The sequence below is a fragment of the Rhinatrema bivittatum genome, chromosome 4 (genome assembly GCF_901001135.1).
Source record: "Rhinatrema bivittatum chromosome 4, aRhiBiv1.1, whole genome shotgun sequence".
NCBI lineage: Eukaryota > Metazoa > Chordata > Amphibia > Gymnophiona > Rhinatrematidae > Rhinatrema > Rhinatrema bivittatum.
Window position 1 is genome coordinate 368539640 of NC_042618.1, and position 19767 is coordinate 368559406.

The 19767-nt window shown below is 42.9% G+C and overlaps 1 long non-coding RNA gene across 1 annotated transcript in view; it reads left to right on the forward strand.

Annotated features, from left to right (window-relative positions):
- Positions 1-18517, forward strand: part of LOC115091033 — a 103076-nt gene extending 84559 nt beyond the window's left edge. The window contains exon 3 of the long non-coding RNA XR_003856584.1: positions 18154-18517. This is a non-coding gene — a long non-coding RNA (uncharacterized LOC115091033). The remainder of the gene's footprint in view (positions 1-18153) is intronic.
- Positions 18518-19767: the final 1250 nt, after the last annotated feature.

Consider the following 19767-nt stretch of genomic DNA (forward strand, 5'->3'; position numbering starts at 1 on the left):
GACAAGCTAATTCCGAACTTAGCTGAATAAATTGCATTGAATATGGACCTCTTTATTCTCAAAAAGATGGTACAAATAGGTTTTGACTAGAAGAGCATAACAAAAACTATATAAATGTAGAAAACCTCTCTGGTGCTAACACATATGCAGCCAGTCGAAGCCTCACACACACACACAGACTTTTTTTTTTTTTTTTTTTAATCTAGGAAATATATCCTGGTGTTTAAAGTCATATCATACCCTTCCTCTCCTCTGCCCCCTCTTCTGGCCCTCTATCCCCTCACTTCGCCCTTCTCCTACCTTTTTCTCCCCCCCTCACCTCATACACTTTTTCTCCCCCCTCACCTCGTTCCCTTCCCTCTGCTCGCCACTCCCCCCTCTCCTCCTAGCACTCCTAAATTGCTTATCTCTTAGTGTCTTCCTTTTGTACATATGTATATATTTACAAACCTCGTTGATTATTTAATGCAAATTTCCCCTTGTTATTCACACCCTCATTTATTCATTTGTTAACTTGTTTTATTTGTTCAATGTAAAGCGCCATGCCTGGCGTTTGTTTGTGTTACACTGTAAACCGATGTGATATCCTGGATGAATGTCGGTATATAAAAATTATAAATAAATAAATAAATAAATATCAACCAACATGCTATGTTCAACAAGCCTAAGCTTGAAAAATCAAAATAAATAGCAATGAAAAGAAAAGAAAACTTTCAGGATTGCCTATTCTGTAGATTGAGACATGTATAAAAATACAAACAAAGTGCAAGATAAACTCCAGCATCTGAAAGGAGAAGCATCAGCAGTGGTGGCTACTTCTAGTAGAGCAGGGCTTGACATCCTAGACCAGAGCAGGATGAAGCATCATCTTTGGAAAAGTCACCTTGATACCCCAGCCTGAACAAGGGGAAGCAAGCAATTGGTTGAGTTTTACAATGATGTTAACAGAATATGGAATTCATAAAGTGAAATGCCAACAACAGTTTCAAATTATCACAGTTCATTCACTTTTCTAATAGTTTCCAACCCCCCCCCCCAAAAAAAAAAAAAATCAAAAGCACCAAAACATGGAAATATGCTTTTTGCATCAGCAAGCCAAATTATGATAAAATTACCTTAACACCTCTGCTTCAGTCTATCAGGCACCTTACAATCTAGGTCATTAAACTATGTCCTGAGTGGCAAAAAAAAAAAAAAACCCCACTAAAAGCTTTCTTACAGATTCAATTGATGTTTCCGGTGCAAATGAATTAGTCCTTGTTAAATAATTATTTTTTAAAGTCTATTATTTCTATTCCTTTTGGCTTTTTATGTATGTTATTTGGTAAATCACTTAGGCCTGGATTCATCATTCATCGCTGAATGATGAATCCAGTGAAAACAGGGGAGCGGGGGGACGAAGGTGGGGGGCAGGCCTGCAAAAGCCCACAGCCTTCGCACCACAGCGGTGTGCCGGCTGCCGGCTTTCCCACCGAATAGTGCTACCATGAAAGGTGGTGCTATTCGGCGCGCTACTGCCGACAATAATGTTGGAAACGTTATCACCAGCAGCAAAGACACCACCGACTCCACCCCCTTCCCTCCCCCTAATTTGCATGCTATCGCACACGAAAAGGGCCTTTTCATATGCGATAAAGGCTTATTGCACGCGATACAGTCATATCACGTGCGATAAGCCTTTGATAAATGACCCCATTAGGTATTTAGGAGATAAATAAATAAATACATGTATTGTCCATTTTCATTGTTTCTTTCCATACAGTGTATCCTTACTGCCATTTCTTTTGACAACAGTCATGAGAAAAATAATTTTTCAGGGCAATAAGATGAGAATTTGGGCCTCTTTGGAAGAAGCTGGAGCGTTTCACTTTGAAAACCACTGCAGTTGAGCATTAGTTGAAAAGATAGGTTAAAAATACAAATTATTTTTATTACTATTATTACAAGGCTAGGGATCACCTAAAAGTAACTTGTAGTGCCTTCTAGTGACCTATGTTTTACTATTTTCCTACTTTGCAATTTAGTTAGAACTGTTTTCCCATTTTCCACTATTTGACCCAGAGCTTCTAAAATATAAACACTTTGGAGAATTTATAAAGAAACTAATTTGCTAAAGTATAAGTCAAGAAAATTTCAAAGAAATTCTTGATTCATTGTGAACACCAAGCATAAAGCAAAACAATCTTGAGTCTCATTGTTCAATTAAGATTCAAAAGGTCAGTACAGCTGTAAAATTTAAGGGATAAAGTTACAAAGCGTGCTCCCACTACTACCAGTTCTTATTTTTGTAGTGCTATTAGATGTACAAAGCACAGACACACATAAGAAACAGCCCCTGCTCCATGGATAGGGGCATTGCTAGGCAAGAGCACACAGGGTCCAGGCCCAGTGCCTGTTCCTACTCCTGCCTCCCAGTGCCTCTCTCCCCTTCACTTCCCCCCACCCCCCGGTGGTCCGGTTCTTCTGACTGATCCTCCTGCCACTGATACCTCTCCTCTTTCTCCTCTGCCCCATACAATTTACCGATCAGCTATTTAAGCCACGAGGCACTCTGCATCTATGGAGCAAACCACTGATCTTCAAATGGTACAGGGCTTGGTTGGGACTAGATTTATCTCTTCAGTACCCTTAGGGGCAGCGTGGGATGGAGTTCCCTTCACATCACTGCTTAATGTTGCAGCTGAATATCCAGTTAAATCAAACTATACAAAGCTTATGCAGTTAATAGACTTAAGGCAGCCATGTTTGTGGCCATACTTAGGCAGACAAAATAGCCAGTTAGCATGTCCCAACTCAACCCCTTTTTGTCTTCCTAAATCTATGTACACAGCAATTTTTGTACAGACAGATCTGACCGGATGGGGGATTGGAATTTTTAGCAGGTTAGATTTATGCAGCTAAAAAGTATTGCATAAATCTGGTAAAAATCGGTTTGTAATGGCTAGTGCTATTTTGTACCCAGAAGATTATTTTCAGTCGGTACAAATGAAGGATACTATTTGACAGAATGCTACTTAGCAAGCTGTGGATCCTTCTCTTTGCTTTCACAAACCATTCTATTTGGTGTGTCAGACTTATCGGGTGATCTCTGCCACCTCATCTTGTTAGGTCAACAACAGCCTCTGCCCTCTGAGTTCAGTTGAAATGGGACTCACACATCTATCTATTACTTGGACAATGGGCATTTTTGTTTTCACTTACTGGAACCTTCTAGTAATGCTTTTGTGACATTGCAGCACCAATATGAAACTTTTTCTTCAGCCAATGGAAGGTGAGGTTTGCACATTTCTCCTGGTGTCAGTAGCATTACTGAAATGTATGCCCCTATAATATTCTCTGGTTCCATTAGCCCTGGATATGGGATACAGTATCATATATATGCTTCAGGAGTTTGTCTGCTGCATGCCATACCTGGACTCCAATAACATTTCCTTACTTGTGACCCTTGAAAACAACAAGATTCGGAAGATTGTTCAGACTCCTGTATCCTGGTGGAAGAGTCTCTTCAGCTTTTCTTTATCAAGCACTTCTAGCTTTATGTGGCCCAGGTGCCACTAGATGGCATTGCTAATCCTTTAACAGGGCTATTTTTCTCAATGGACTTGTTTAATATTGATAGGTGAACAGTTTATTTGGTATACTTTAAAATAGGGAATGTTCTGGGTAAAGGAATAAGAAAGGCCTGGCTAATGGGAGGAGAATCAAGGTGGCCCTTCCTATATGGGGTTGCTGGTGGGATTATTTCTAAAAGGTTAAAAGTTTATCTTATTCTGTAAAACGGGGAAGGTTCCATTGTGTGTTGCAAGGGACGGTCCTAGTGGGAATGTGTTAGTGGTGTGAGTGGCTTGTGTGGTAGTAGCCAATAGCAGTGTGGTATAAAAAGGAGTGGTTACTCTATGGAAGGGGCTGGTTTCTGAGGAAGGGGAAGGCCCTGGAGGTGTAGAGGAGAAGCACCTAGTCAAGTGCTTCATCCTGAAAGCTACAACTCTCTGAGTGTGGATTACAGATGTGAGAAGAGGGACGATCTGTGGATTACAATTGCATGAAAGGACAGAACATTCATCAGAAAGCTCCCATCAGCCTTTCAAGAGAGAGAAAGGAGTGGTGCAGTAGTTGGGCTGCAGTGTGAATACCGTGAAGATGTTTGAAGTTTTGGGGTTGTACAAAGGAACTGTGGTGGTGGGGCTTGCTGGAGCTAGGGGAAGACGAACTGGCTGGTTATTTCATCACAGAGCTCAGGACACGCATTGGCCAAAAGGAATGGGGTGCAGCATGCCTGGGGCTACTCCTGAAGTGCATTAACTGGATTTTAAGCTGCTTCTGAAGGGTGAGTACTGTGACTGCAATGAGAAATACATCTAGGACCCCCCAGGGCTCGAGAGGAGAGACAACTTGGAGAAAGATGGAATGCTAACCGCTCGGGGTTCCCCTAGGATCTGGGAGAGAGTTGAAGAGGTGTATGTAATGGGAGGAAGTGTGATCTAAGGAGGATTGCATTCTTATTTGGAATAAGAATACAGAACTGTGAAACAGAGCTGAGGATTGTTTTGCTGACTTGGAGACTGGGGAAGTGGATACAGAGAAATGGACTGAGATCATGAGAAGATGTGTTTTCTTGTTGAAGTTTAATGTTCTTAATCTTGAACTGTTTTGAACTATAAATGAGTCACTGTGCTAATTTTGGAGCTTGTGATTATCAACTGATTCCAGAACTACATTACAATTATCTGGGTTGTTTTTTTTCTCTACTTGACTTGATAAACTTTATTTATTTTTGGAGCACAGATATTATGTGGACAATGTGTTTTGTTTTTTTTAAAGATTGTCTTTGGTTCAGTTTGGCCCTGCAGAGTATTTTTCCCCAGCCCTACACCCTGAGAGACTATGTTTCTCATCCTGGAAGACTTGCTATAGAGCTCCCCAGGCCTGGGAACATGACCCCAGAGGAAAGGGCGTTACATTTGATTTCTTTATTCATCCAATTATCTTATTGATTGTTTTTCAAATTCTAATTGTTTTCTGCTGTAAGTTCTATCATATCCTAAGTCTCTTCAATGCCTATCCTTTGGGATACAGAGTCCCTTTATAATACCGGCACTATTGCGTTTCTAAGTTGCTCTACTCCATTGGGATGCCAGTTTGTCTGCTGTTTGTCATGTTCTGCTTTGGCCACTTTCGATGGCATATAGAATTGGTTTTCCACTTTGCTGTTCCTAGTCTGGTCTCCATGAGGTATTCTGTACTCCTGTGTCAGTATACAGCTAGTCATGCCATTTAACTTTTCATCCACCCTATTACTTCTATTCCTTTAAATATTCCTTTTTATATTTATGATGTTGCTTCAATTTTCTGCACATCCTGTAACATACTATATTAGTATTGTCATGTCCTGATGTTCTTTTATCTTATCAATACCCTTTCTAGACTATTATTAGTCTTGACCTACCACTTCTCTTGATCCATTGTAAGCCATTCCTTGGTTTCCTTTCACCTCTTAGTATATCCTGTATACTGGAAGGCCTCCTTCTTTGTATGTATTCTGCCATATGGCGTATCCTGTCTAACAGGAATCTCCAACTAACTGCAAATGATAGGACCCCATCAGTAGCTCCTGACAAACCTAAATCAGTCTATAACCTCATGCATGAAGGAGAAACAAAGGAATCCAATAGAGCAGTGTCATAAAATTAAAAAAAAAAAAGACAAAGCAAAGGCTTTATTAGCAGAACTGATAGGAAAGAATCCAATCTTGTTAAATTGATTCATGCCACTGTGTTTAGTGGTATTGACTATTGTAATTCACTCTCTCAGGACAGTATTTTCCAATCGGTGTGCCATGGCACATTGGTGTGCTTCAGACCTTATCAGGTATGCCATAGAAAAATCACCACTGCCTGATGCTTTGATCCAGACCAGCAACTGGGCTCTGCTCTCAACACCTCCCAGCAACAAGTGGCTCTTAAACCTGTAGGAGCTTCTTTCTGAGAACCTGTGCAATCATGCATTCCTCGCCTTCCCATCTACAGTAGGAGGAACCCTAGAGGGTGAAAATGGATGGGCAGCATGCAGGGCAGGGATAGTTGGGCCCCACTTTCTGCAGCCCACGCAGTGCACATAGCACATCTTCTACCTCTTGAGCTTCCTCCTCTGAGTACTTCCAGCCTCTGTCTTATCCCGAGGCTGAGGGCGGGAAGCAAGCATGCACTGAGTGCTGGATGGGGCTCATTCTGAGTGCTGGGAGTAGCAGACTGGATGAACTCTGGCAGACACATGTGGTAGCCAAAGCAGCTGTCCAAACTGGCTGACCACATCACACCGATTTCTCCCTTCTCATGCGGAACTGGTCCATTGTGATGAGTGTGTGTGTGAATCTACAGCCTCTCTCCATTTGTTTTAAAATTTGGAAGCGAGACTGGTGGGGCTTTCAGTGCTTCCTTAGGTCTTTTTATTTATTTATTTTTTTACCATACGAGTCCTCTCCATGTCAGCATTGCCTGTCCCATGGAGGTTGGTGTGCTGCACAGCTTTTTATTAATGTAAGTGTACCTTGACCTTGAAACCCTGGTCTGTCTGATGGCTGCCTGAACACCAAGTATAACTCTGCTATCTTTTACAGCTGCACACTTATGTTCTAGCCACAAAAAAGAAAGACAAAAAAAAAAAAAGAAAGTGAAATATAATATTCTGGGAAATATTTATTTATTTATTTATTTAACAGTTTTATATACCGAAATTCTTGTAAGGGTTTACAAATCAGTTCGGTTTACATTGAACAGAAAACAGTGCTTCGGTAAATGAAAGCAATTACATAGAACATTAACATAGCTTCAAATGTGAACAATTACAAAGAACTAATAATAAATATCTTATTAACCAACAAACAAGCAGAACAACATTTAACATTTGTACAGAAAACAGTGTCTGTGTAGGGAGCCCTACCTGTAAACTATAAACACAAGCTGCTAGGCTGTCACAAATCTGCCTAGCAGGTGACTGAGAAGAAAATGACAAAGGTGGAAAATGGCTCCAACACCACTTCTTCTATGAAAAGACCAAACAGCAATAAAAAGGTCAACTCTACTGTGCAGAGGACAAAAAACACTTGTACACTGTAAGCCATGGAAACACGATGAAGTGAGGCAGGGACAGATGTTGGGTAGAAGGAAGTGTCAGCAGTTTCACCCAAGCCAGGAATGTGGCTGGAGGGACAGAGGTGATCAGAGCAGATGAACACAGGGAGAGTCATTTTCAAAGGCATTTCCGTGGGTAAAACGGTGCTTCACACGGGGCGAATGGCCCATTATAAAAGTGCTTACCCCATAAGCAGGTAAATGCACACATGTATGTGTGCTGGATGCATGTTAAGTTTGCCCAAACTGAGTGGAGGTGCACCCATGGGTGAGGGTGAGGATGGGTTTTCACTTATGCACACACGTTTTAGAAACCTTTTGTTTAGCCATTCAGCAACCAGTACAGGAAACACATAATACACATTTTTGTTTCCAGAGCATTTCCAAGGTGTATGAACTAAGTGCCCTTTTTACAGGACAGTGCGACTATAAAGTAACAAATAAACGATAGAAAATAATACAGTCTCCCAAATAGAACTAATAAACAAGTTACCGCACTAAATTATTTATATTATTGAGTAAAAGTGCAGTCGACCAAACAGCAAGTATTTAAACATCTAGCACCGCAGTCACATTAAACTCCAAACCAGGAGACAGACCAATTTCCACGTATCTACAGGGCTGCCCCGTAGAGGCCCCATATCTTATCATATGCAGAGCATTTTGATTCAGCATAAAGGTTACTTTTCAATGTTCACAACATCTTGTAACTGCCTATGCCAATGTGATATAGAAGGTACAGATGTCCACATGCATGTACCCTCTGAGCTAGCAATTTGCATTCTTCTCTGGAAAGGGTCCTCTGTTGTGTAACCCTCAAAAGGCACAAAACAGCAGTGAAAGAAACTCTTTTTAACACAATTGTTTGGGCTTCGGCCTGCACCTCTCTCCAGAAAGTTTGTATTGAAACACAAGACTGCCACATATCTTTCAAGAAGTGAAATATAACTGGAGGAGAGGGACCAGCACACCATATCTTTGGAAATGAATAAACCTCTAACCCCCACTACATATAACCTTTAAGCATTAGTTTTGCTGGAATATCCAGCATTTTTTTTTTTTTTACCACTGCATCTGTAGTTTTTTATGACCCCAAAATTCATGCATTGCATCTGAATCCTTAGCAAACCAAGCAAATCTTCAAAAATAATTCTGAACAGTTAGCACTGAAAGTTCTGTAAAAGCTTACAATCAAGCGGGCCAATACAGTAAAAATCGCGGGAGAGTGGGCGAGCGCCCGCTCTCCCGGAGCACGCAAAGGTCACTCTCCTGTGCGCGCGATACGGTAAGTTAATTTATTTAAATTAGGGCCGGCGGTAAAAAGAGGTGCTAGGGATACTAGCGCGTCCCTAGCGCCTCTTTTCGGACAGGAGTGGCGGCTGTCAGCGGGTTTGACAGCCAATGCTCAATTTTGCCGGCGTCGGTTCTCAAGCCCGCTGACAGCCACGGGTTCGGAAACCGGATGCCGGCAAAATTGAGTGTCTGGTTTTCGACCCGCCAGCCGCAGGCCCATTTAAATTTTTTTTTTTTTTTTTTTACTTTTTTTAATTTTCGGGACCTCTGACTTTCGGGACCTCTGACTTAATATCGCCAGATGCTGGCAGAAATTATCACCTACCGGTGCCGGCAGAAATTATCACCTACCTTTGGGTAGGTGCTAATTTCTGAAAACAAAATGTGCAGCTTGGCTGCACATTTTGCTTTCTGAATCGCGCGGGAATACCTAATAGGGCCATCAACATGCATTTGCAAGTTGCGGGTACTATTAGGTTCGGGGGGGGGGGGGGGGGGGGGTTGGATGTGCGTTTTGGACGCGCTATTACCCCTTACTGAATAAGGACTAAAGCTAGCGCGTCCAAAACGCGCATCCAATCATGGGTTAACAGTTGCTCCGCCGGAGCGCACTGTACTGTATCGGCCTGAAAGTAAAGTACATTGGGCATGCATGCTGCAAGTTAAGATCAGTCTAATCCAGCCATGCTAGATACCCCATAAGCTAATCCCAGACCTTTGCCTTTCTTAGGTGTGTCCTTGCTCATGCTTCTGGCTAACTAAAGTTGAAGTTAAACATGTCCTCTTCAACTCTAAACACTTCAAATGGGATCTCAACATCATCTCACTAAAGACATGTGTATAAATCTGCCTTCTTGGCCACAGCCCCTCCAGCGGGATGAAAGAGAGAATCTGGTGTAAGAAACAGGATATCTATAAGCCCTGTGTAGCAATTTATACATTAATTCAACTCTTCTACTACAGATAGAAACTTTTGATGCAGTTTTCCAAATAGATTTCCATTGCGGCCAGTCTAGCTCCAGACCTAGGTCTCTTTATAGTTCAAATAATGGGCGCATATATTGTCCCATAAAACTTCTGCATGCAAATTAGCAGATGTAATTGTGTGGGGGGTAGTTTTGCTGGGATCATTTTCAAAGTGAATTTATGTGTATAAGATCACTTTGAAAATTGGTGAAAGTTATGTGTGTATTCGGCCATCTCTTTCCTGTGAGGTAATTTTGAAACTGCCCATAGTGGTGCAAAGTCCGGGGGTATCTTATACCCCTGGACTTTACACGCATTTTCAAAGTGAGATTACGCGCGCAAGGTCATTTTGAAAGTTACATGGGAAAACTACCTGCACCCATGTACACAAATAACTTTAAAAAGCGAGACTATGACGGCCTAAGGCAATTAGAAAAAAACTCAAAGGAGTGGTTGCAAAGGATGAAAGTTTGGATGAGGCATGGACATTTTATTGTTAACCGCTATCGTGCGGGTAGTTTTCCTAAGAAAAATGACACAGACTTTTAAAACGTCCGAAGGTATGGGCGTGTGCAAACCCCGCCCCATCCTGCCCCCGGGAGCATCTTCTCACAGTGCGGGTAAAGTTGCACGTGTTGTGGCACCGAACGTGGAAGTTTACTTGCGCACAGGGCGGGCAATTTTCAAAAAGCCCTTTGCTGAGGGTAAAGCCTCGTTTTATCTGAGGAAATGGCTTCTAAAATTACCCTCCTGCTCCTGGGGGCGAGGAGAGGTCAGGCTGCACCACCACGAGGAGCAGTGCATAATCAAAACTATGCATTCGGTTTCCACTGGGAAAATTATCTTCAGAGGAAGCATGCAGGAATCTCTGCAGGTACATTTCCAGGGGAAAGCTAAGAGAAACTGAGTCATTTATTGAAACAAACTCTATGGGGGGGAAAAAAATACCCGTGGGGTTTGCACCAATGTGGGCAGTTTCATTATTGCCCCCTTTATATATTGTTTTAGGTTAGGATAAATATCCTCTATTATGTATTTGCCTGGCCACCCTGTTTTATTTCTTTGACTTCTTAGTCTACTGTATATTTGGTACATTTTATTTTATTAGTTGCTGCAATCTGCCTGAATCTACAGGAAAGGCAGAATATAAATTCACAAATTAAATTAAATTATATAGCCCTTTAATCCTAGAATGGACAAATCGATACTCTTAAGAGTCTGCCTTCTACTCTTATGAAGCAGAGAGATATTAAAATCCACAGTGTTACCTAGCATAGGAAGAAGTGGCATATATCTTGTGATGGAGAGAAAAGCAGAGCTGCAAAATGATTCCTATGATATTTTATTGACTAGGTGCTGTCCTTTGTGGTCAGGTGCTGAGGTAAGAAATATCCCCATAGAAGGCAAACTGATAAAATTTGAGGATTGGAGAAATATTTATGGCGTGGAGAAAGGTCTGAGATTTCGGGCTGGGGGGAGAAGACTGCACAGTTTCACTGATTTTCACGGTTTCTCAAAAAAAAAAAAAAGCATTTTCACAACAGGGAGCTGTGGTTCAGAACGTCGGGTAAATTTTACATGCAGCTCTCCTGAAAAGCAGCATTAGTCTTCCACTTCTAGAAGGGCAAAATTGAAAAGCAGAATGAGAATGAACTGACTGCCATAATTTCTTTTGTCTTGCTCCTTTCTCTTGGCTCACCAGAGAGAAACAGAATCTGACATATCTGAACTTTTCCTTATCAGCTGAAGGCCTCGTCTTTTGCTGCTGCAAAATCCCATTTCAGAAATGCTGAATTCTCTAAAACCGGAGACACTGAAGTGGCGATGGCAATTTATGGCACTCTGCTCTGTTCGTGTTGCGCAAGCCCTTGCTTTTCCAGGCACGGTTCTTCCAAGCCAACCACTTTAGATGTTTTTTATTCTGCTCTAGTAATAATATTCTTCTGGTACATATATGATGGGGCCTCCAGATTGGGTCTATGACTAAGAGATTGAGATTGAAAGAGGCTTTGGATGGGGGAGCCCTGGGAAAACTGGAGGAAAGATTATTAAGTGTGCAGTACCAGTAAACTGCCACTAGATGGCATAGTGCATGGTAACTAAGCTGGTTGGTTATTTTGTAATGGAAATGTTCTGGATAAAGTTACTAATGTTTTTAGTTCTTTTAAGAGGGTTGGGAAGAAGGATCCTCTGGGGGAGTGGTTAGTAGAGTATATAACCTGGGTTCAAGGTTTGGCAGGAGGATTCCAGAGGAAACCTCACCATAGACAAGGAGTGGAGAGATCTGCAAAGACTAAGGCTGGTGGGTCTGGGGGCCCCTCCGTTAGGAGTGGGCCCCGCATGGATTTTCCCCTGAAGGTGAAGGGCCCGAGACTGAGGAGGAATTATTTTCACAAAGAATTACCAGAGGACCCGGTTTGGGTTTGCCCACAGAAAGAGGGACCAGGAGGAGTTTGGCCCCATCCAGAAGGAAATGAGCTCACATAGAGAAGGAGCTCACGAGGAGGCATGTGCCAGGGGCACCGGGGACGTCCACAAGCACTGCCGGAGACATAGGGACTATATGTAGGGAAGGTGGGATCCTACTGACCCCTGATGTTAGTACCTGTCTCAGATGGAGGTGATGTGATGTGTGGAGAGCCAGATGTTACCCTATGGATGGTGGGGTGGGATATTGTTCATACTGTATTTGTGGGATCTAACAGAAATGTGAGCAACATATGTCTAACTGAGTTGAAAGAGGGCTAAATTGAATTTTGAGGAAGACTGGAAAATTCTTTGAAGTTGGTATAATTTGGGGATAACTAACTATATAAGTGATTGCTTGAAGCTGTATCTTGCCTGTGAAACCTGTGAGCTCTGATTAATTCACTAAAATTGTATTGCCCTCTATAAGTGTGTAACTAGATGCTAGCTGGCAACCCCAGAGATAAAAGTTTAATGATTTGATGCTTACTGTGGTATGCTTTTTAAATGGGGTGTACCTTGACTACCAGCAACCACTATCGAGGAAAAGAGAGAGCTGAGTTCACGGAAGGGAGTCTTAGGTGAGTGGCCTCCCTGATCCAGCACAAGGAAAGAGTACCACCCTGTCTGCCTCTAGCCCAGATCCACTGCACCATCTGCTTGACCCACTTTACTGAACCCAATAACCCAAGAGACTGGCACATGGCTCACGCAGGAGTCAGAGCCTCTCAGCATTTTTATGTGCCCCACGCATGGCGGGTTACACATAAAGGGGCGGATTTTCAGCGCCCTGCTCGCCTAAATCCGCCCAAAACCGGGCGGATTTAGGCGAGCAGGGCCCTGCGCGCCGGTAAGCCTATTTTACATAGGCCTACCGGCGCGCGCAGACCCCGGGACTCGCGTACGTCCCGGGGTTTTCGGAGGGGGGCGTGTGGGGGGCGTGTCGGGGGGCGGGCCCGGTCGACGCGGCGTTTCGGGGTCGTGTCGGCCGCGTTTTGGGGGCGGGTACGGGGCGTGGCTACGGCCCGGGGGGCGGGGCCGCGCCCTCCGTACCCGCGCCCCAGGTCGCGGCCCGGCGCGCAGCAGGCCCGCTGGCGCGCGGGGATTTACGTCGCCCTCCGGGAGGCGTAAATCCCCCGACAACGGTAAGGGGGGGGTGTAGACAGGGCCGGGTGGGTGGGTTAGGTAGGGGAAGGGAGGGTAAGGTGAGGGGAGGGCAAAGGAAAGTTCCCTCCGAGGCCGCTCCGATTTCGGAGCGGCCTTGGAGGGAACGGGGGGAGGCAGCGCGGCTCGGCGCGCGCAGGCTATACAAATCGATAGCCTTGCGCGCGCCGATCCAGGTTTTAGTGGATACGCGCGGCTCCGCGCGTATCTACTAAAATCCAGCGTACTTTTGCTTGAGTCTGATGCGCAAGCAAAAGTAGGCTGTTCGCGCGCCTCTTAAAATCTACCCCAAAATAATTAATGGCATTAAAACTACTTTTAGATTTGTAAACATGATATATGTGGACTTACCACTGTTTGCTAAGTAAGGCATTCGCATCGTCTAGGCCTGGATTAGTAAAGGGTTTCGTTCTCATAGTTATTATGATAGGCAGTTTGTTGATCTACGAAGCGTAAAGATCGCACAATTATTGCTTAAATAGAGAATAAAATTAAATATGAAAAGAGCAGAGATCTCAATAGTTTAGTTGACCAACTGAGAGGAAACAAAAACCTAAACAAAAGAAAAAAAAATTAAATAAAATTATTAAATAATGTCTAGCAGTAATTAAATGATTCTTCCAGAAACCCCTTTAATTACTTACACAGCATCTCAGTATGCTCAAGGAGATTTTAGCACTTTTGTTTTTCTAATGAAACTGGGCTCTTAACTTGGCAGTTGCGACCTATGAATAATGAGAAGCAGGGATCTGGGTGGAAAGCAACAGCACCATAGCCTGAAGAGGCTAAACTGCCTGTAACTCATCGATCCAGGACCTAATATAAATGGTTGCAACAGAATAAAAAGGATAATTTATCAAGTAATGGGAAAATATAAGAGGGCTGAGCTTACACAGGGATGCAAATATGTTGCCAGCATGAGAGTGTCATCACTTTGTCAGGGAAATGATTTTCGATTCTAAAAAGCCTCGGGTATGACGAGCTGCATGTTTTAAAAGAGTACTCTGCTTATCACCTGCCTAAGTTTCAGATCAATCAAACTGAACACAAATGTCCCATCACCGCTTACAACTCAAAAAATATTCTTTTTCTTATAAAGACTTCTTCAACCATTCTTATTCCCCACGGGTAGTCTAATATTTTATATCATTCATTTTTTTCATCTTTTCCAGAGCACCTTAATAAAAAAAAAATTTTGAAAAGATTTTTTGGAAGGGGTTGTTAGTTTCATATAATTAATTGTGCTCCCCAGCACTATTGCTGTTATCTATAATCATCAACCTCCAACCACCTCCCTTATGTGTTTTCTTAAAGTGCATTGTCAAGCACAATTTAAATTGAATGGCTGAAACTTTTAAAACTACTATTGCTTGCCCCACAATTTTTCACCCTGTTATTAGCAGTCCTGCTTACTGTCCCACACTCTTGTTAACAGTCCTGCTTACTGTCCCGACATGACCACGTTTCAAACAAACCGTCCTTCCTCAGGGGATATCAATCTATGCTGTAATCCGCGGGTCCTTTCTGAAAAAGCGTATTTCTTTCGATGATCTTCTTTTAATCCGCCATATTGTTCAGCGTAAACGCCATTCGAAATCAGCTGAACACTGAATTGAACGTCCTTTATACGTTATCTGAACTAGTAAAACCAACCAAACAGCGAGCTCATATCACACCTCACCAATGAAAGAGTCCGAATCTTATAGTCCTCCCAAACACACCCCTCTTTTAAACCAACATCGCAATCTTAAGTTCTTCCTTCATCCCCCTCGGTATCTATATATTTAAGGTGTAAATCTAAAACGCCTCACGATAATTGAGTCTGGCGTTCAAATCTCCTCCATGAACTGGTCTGTAAAGTTGTTCAATTATGGTCCAGTTCAGTTGTGAAAATTCTTGTCCCGCCTCCCCTAAGTGTTGAACCATCGGTGCTGTCATTTTGACCATATTAAAACGTGACCTGTGTTCCACCAGTCTAACTTTAATGGGACGTGTCGTTCATCCTACATAGATCCTGGGACATGGACACATGATCGTGTAGATTACATTCGTAGAATTGCAATCTGTATGTGTCTTTCTCCAAACCTTATACCCCATAACTGGGTCAATCCATTCCTCCCCTATTATAGTAATTTTACTCCATCTGGATTTGACTTTCCAATTGAGAATGCACAACTTTATCTCTAATATTAATCCCTCTTGTTGTCGCAATCAATGGTAACTCCTGAAAAATGTCATGAAGTGCTAGTACATGCCAGTGTTTCTTAATCGCAACGGCGATAATTCCCACCGCCGTAGTTTGTTTCAAAACACAAACCAACCTTGACTGTTCTCTCCCCGGTTTATACTGGAGAAGTTGCTGCCTATCACTGTTATGGTTAATGGTGTTTGGGTGGATCCTTGGACACTGTGGCAGCTGACCACACCCACAGGGGGCAGTCCCGTGAGGGACCACGGTGTCAGGCTAGACTCCGTTCAGACAAACACAGATTTGAATCTTTTATTAAACAATTTGAATGACCACCAGAGGTGGCGGTAGTGAGTAGTGGTTGTAGAGCCCGGCTGGGCGCGTCTCACACAGAACGCTGGAACAGCGGGTCCTCTGCAAGGCAGTTCTGTAGTGGAAAGAGACTGAGAGTTATGAGCAAACAATAAGATTAACATTCAGAGTCCCAATGTAGAAATAGGAGAAGCTACGAGACAGGGAGAGCAGGCCCTCGAGGAGCGAGTACCTGATCCCTTAGAGCAGAGAGACTCGGTAGCGTTGTACTCACTTAGCAGAAACAGAGATTTCACTAGACGAGAGGTCTGGCACCGGAGCAGAGAACAGGCCCTCGAGGAGCGAGTACCTGATTCCAGTGAAACAGTACTGTGGAGAGAGATGGTTTCTGTACTCACTGATAGTAACTGTAAGTTAGTTCTTCCAAGTAGAAGGGTAGAGGTTGCAGGCAGCGACACAGGGAACATGGGCCCTCAAGGAGCGAGTACCAGTCTCCTGATAGCACCTGAAAGAAGCAAAGAGGCCCCCGAGGAGCGGGTACCCCGTTAGAGACCCTGAAGGGTAGTAAGAGTTCCAGATAGCGCTGGAGTGGCAGAGTAGCTTAGGAACGGAGAGCGAATCCCATCCGTATGAATCCTGTTGCTAACTCAATGAGCTAGCAAATACTGTAGGCATATATACCCGGAAGTTGTGACATCAGAACAGGGGGACACCCCTGAGGTTCGCGCCAACGTGGAGTTAAAAATGAGGGCGGTGTGCGCTCGCGCGCCCTAGAGGTACCTTGAAGGAGAATGGCGGGAGGCAGCACCAAAGCCAGTCTGGGGATGCCAGAGAGAATGGCAAGCAGACGCCGCGGCAGCCATCAATCCAACATGAGCGGGAGGAGCCGAAAGTAGAGAGAGGTAGCGGGGCGAAGCCGTCGAAGACAGACGGATGCAACAGTCACTGTATTTATCCCATTTATATGCATGTTGTATTGCTTTATGAGAATATCCTTTGGCTGAAAATCTTTCCTTTAATAACTTAGCCTGTTTTTCAAATTCTAATGTACTAGAGCAAATTCCTCTACAACGGACCGGCAAGCCCATTTTAAAACTCCGAACATGATGACTGTGAAATTTCAACAGATTTTTTTTCAAAAAAATTTTTGAAAAATTTTTTTTATTAAGGTGCTCTGGAAAAGATGAAAAAAATGAATGATATAAAATATTAGACTACCCGGTGGGGAATAAGAACGGTTGAAGAAGTCTTTATAAGAAAAAGAATATTTTTTGAGCTGTAAGCGGTGATGGGTCATTTGTGTCCAGTTTGATTTATTTAAGTTGAATATCACTGTGAGTGGTGGAGTGGTTAAGTTTCAGATCAAGCATTGTGCCTGTGCACGTACATGGCCCATACAGCCTTCAGTTAACTTCCCCTTACATGAATGTGCATGGAACTAATGGTCAAACATGTTGCAGGTGATACCTTTTCACATAAGAACAGAAGGAGTGTCAGTCTCAATTAGATTGTAAGCTCTACTGAGAGGGGACTGGGTCTCATGATTTTGTAAAGTGCTGCGTAGGTTGAGAAGCGCTATAGAAGTGATAAATGGAAGTAGAAGTAGTAGTAGTAGTAGTAGCAGTAGACCAATGATTCATCAAACCCAACATCCAAACTTCCACAGTGGCTGATCTGGGCCACTTGGAAAGTACCTAGAAGATCCTAATCTGAGAGCCATTCCATGTTGCTCATGCCTAGAAGTAAGAGTTGTTGTTGCCCAAGTCTACCTGGCTAATAACTGTTAATTTTCTCCAGGGACCTTTCCAAACCTTTTTTTGTAAATCCAGCTATGCCTTGCCCACATCCTCTAGCAACAAATTCTATAGCTTAATTGTGCACTGACTGAAAAAAATCTTTCTTAAATTTGTTTTAAATCTTGTACCAACCAAGGTAAATAACTGTTCCTCATTCACTTGTTCTATTCCACTCATGATGTTATTAGGGGTTTCTTTTTTCCATTTTGTTTCATTGGTGGTGCTGGTGGGAGTGACCTGTTTTTTGTTTTTTTTAATTTTGTTTCTTATCAATTTTTTAAAGCACTAACATCCATTCCCAGGGTCCCTTCCCCTGCTGCAAAAATCACTTTTCAAAAAAAAAAAAAAAATCCCAGCAGACCTTTTCCCCTTCCTCTCTACACCCTCCCCTCCCAGCTTAACCTCAAAGGTAAGCAAGCATTTTCATGTGACAAGAGCGATTCCCAGATGCTCCTAGCTCATCGATGCTCTTTTCAAACTGGAGCCGGCAGACCCCGAGGCCAACATCATTTTGTTGCATGGCGGTACCTCTGTAGCGAAGTGCAGAAATACCTCTGAAAAACAAAATGGTGCTGGCCTCAGGGTCTGGGGCCTCACTTTGAGCAGAGCATTGGCGGGAATTGTGGGAAGCTAAGGGCGGGGAATCTAGAGGGTAAGGAGGTGGAAAAAAGGCCTGGCAGGTCTTTATGTTTAAGAACTATGATTTCTGCGGCAAGGGAAGGAAGCTTCACAGATGGATAGGATACTACAGCCTTTTCTTGTTTGAAAATGAAATAAAAATTGACCAAAATTTAGTTTGTTTTTGTTTTGTTTCATTCTTCTCTGTCTTTTACTCCAGGGCTTTGTCTTCTTGGATTGTGTGGGGGGCTCAATCGCTGAGCAAGTTTCAGAAAACGTTACTACATCAGTTACTTCATGCTGTCCGCTTTTCGATGGCCTTGAAATGGAAATCTGGGCCTACACTGGAAAACTGGAGAACTCAGGTTCACTCTGTGGCCTTAATTAAGAAATTAATATTATCTCGTAACATATAGGTTGTCTTATATGACAAGATCTGGGATCCGTTCTGGACATTTTACAATTCCAGATGTAGTGGGGATGGAATGCTGTGAATGTTGTTATACTTTATATCTTTTTCGTTTTGTCATGGATCGCTGCACTGTAATCTTTCAGTGGCTTTGTATGTTGTCTGGTTTTGCATAAAATAAAAAGTAAAACAAAAAACAAAAACAAAATGAAACAAGAAATTTTGTTGAAATGTCCCATTTTGTTTCAAATTGAAGCACATCCCTAGATTTTATAAACCTCTGCTGTCATATCCCTTCTCAGATGTCTCTTCTCCAAGGTAAGTTGAAGAGCCCTAACCTGTTTTAACCTTTTTTATAAGGGAGCTGTTAAATCCCCTTTTATCATTGTTGTTACCCTTTTCTTCACCTTTTCTAATTCTGCTAGATCTCTTTAGAAATGGAGCAACCAGAATTTCACACAGTACCCAAGTTGTAGTTGAAATGTACATTTTTTATTTTTTTGTTCTTTATTTAAGGGCCGGATTTTCATTCATTTACACGCACGGCCGAGCCTTATGCGTGCCGGGCCAATTTTCAAAGGGCCCGGCCACGCATGTAAGTCCCAGGGTTAGTGAAAGGGGCGGTCCAGTGGGTGGCTAGAGGTGCCCGGCACAGCGGCCATTTGCTGCTGTGCCGGGGGATCGGGTGCTGGTGCGCACAACTTGCTCCTGCTCAGAAGCAGGATCAAAAGGTAAGATAAAGATTTTGGGGGGATTTAGGATAGGGATAGGGGGAGGGCAGGATAGGGGGAAGGGGAAGGGGAAGGGAGGTCAGGCTAGGGGCTTGGGAAGTTCCCTCCCAATCCGCTCCTTAACTGGAGTGGACTGGGAGGGACCTGGGGAAGGCCCCGATGCGTTGCTGCACGTGACTGCATATATCTTCTGCCCCTTGCGTGCGCAGACCTGGCATTTTATAACACACACGCATGTTATAAAATCGCGCGTGCATGTGTGTGTGCTGGGTAGCGCTCGCGCGCAGTTTTTTAAAATCTACCCCAAAGAATACAGCAAGGAACACCTTGAGAAGATATTTTAGGAGCTACCAAAAGAATAATTTCACCTAATAGCAAACCAAATAAGAAGAAAAAGAACTGAGAGGCCCATATTCAAAATGGCAGTTAGTCGAATAAATACTCAATTTTTTTTTAGTTTTTAAGGTGTTTTTTATGGTTATATCACAGCAATCAGGTCTATTTTGTTCTATTGGATTTTTTTATGCACATTTATTTAATGTCTGTTTAGTTAATTTTTACTGTATTTTTATGTTTTTAATCTTGACTTGTATAATTCATGTTTGACTGATTATATCATTATGAAGGTGTACTATAAGTTGTTATCAACCATGAACACTTAGATACATGCAGAATATAAGTTTTTAAATAAATA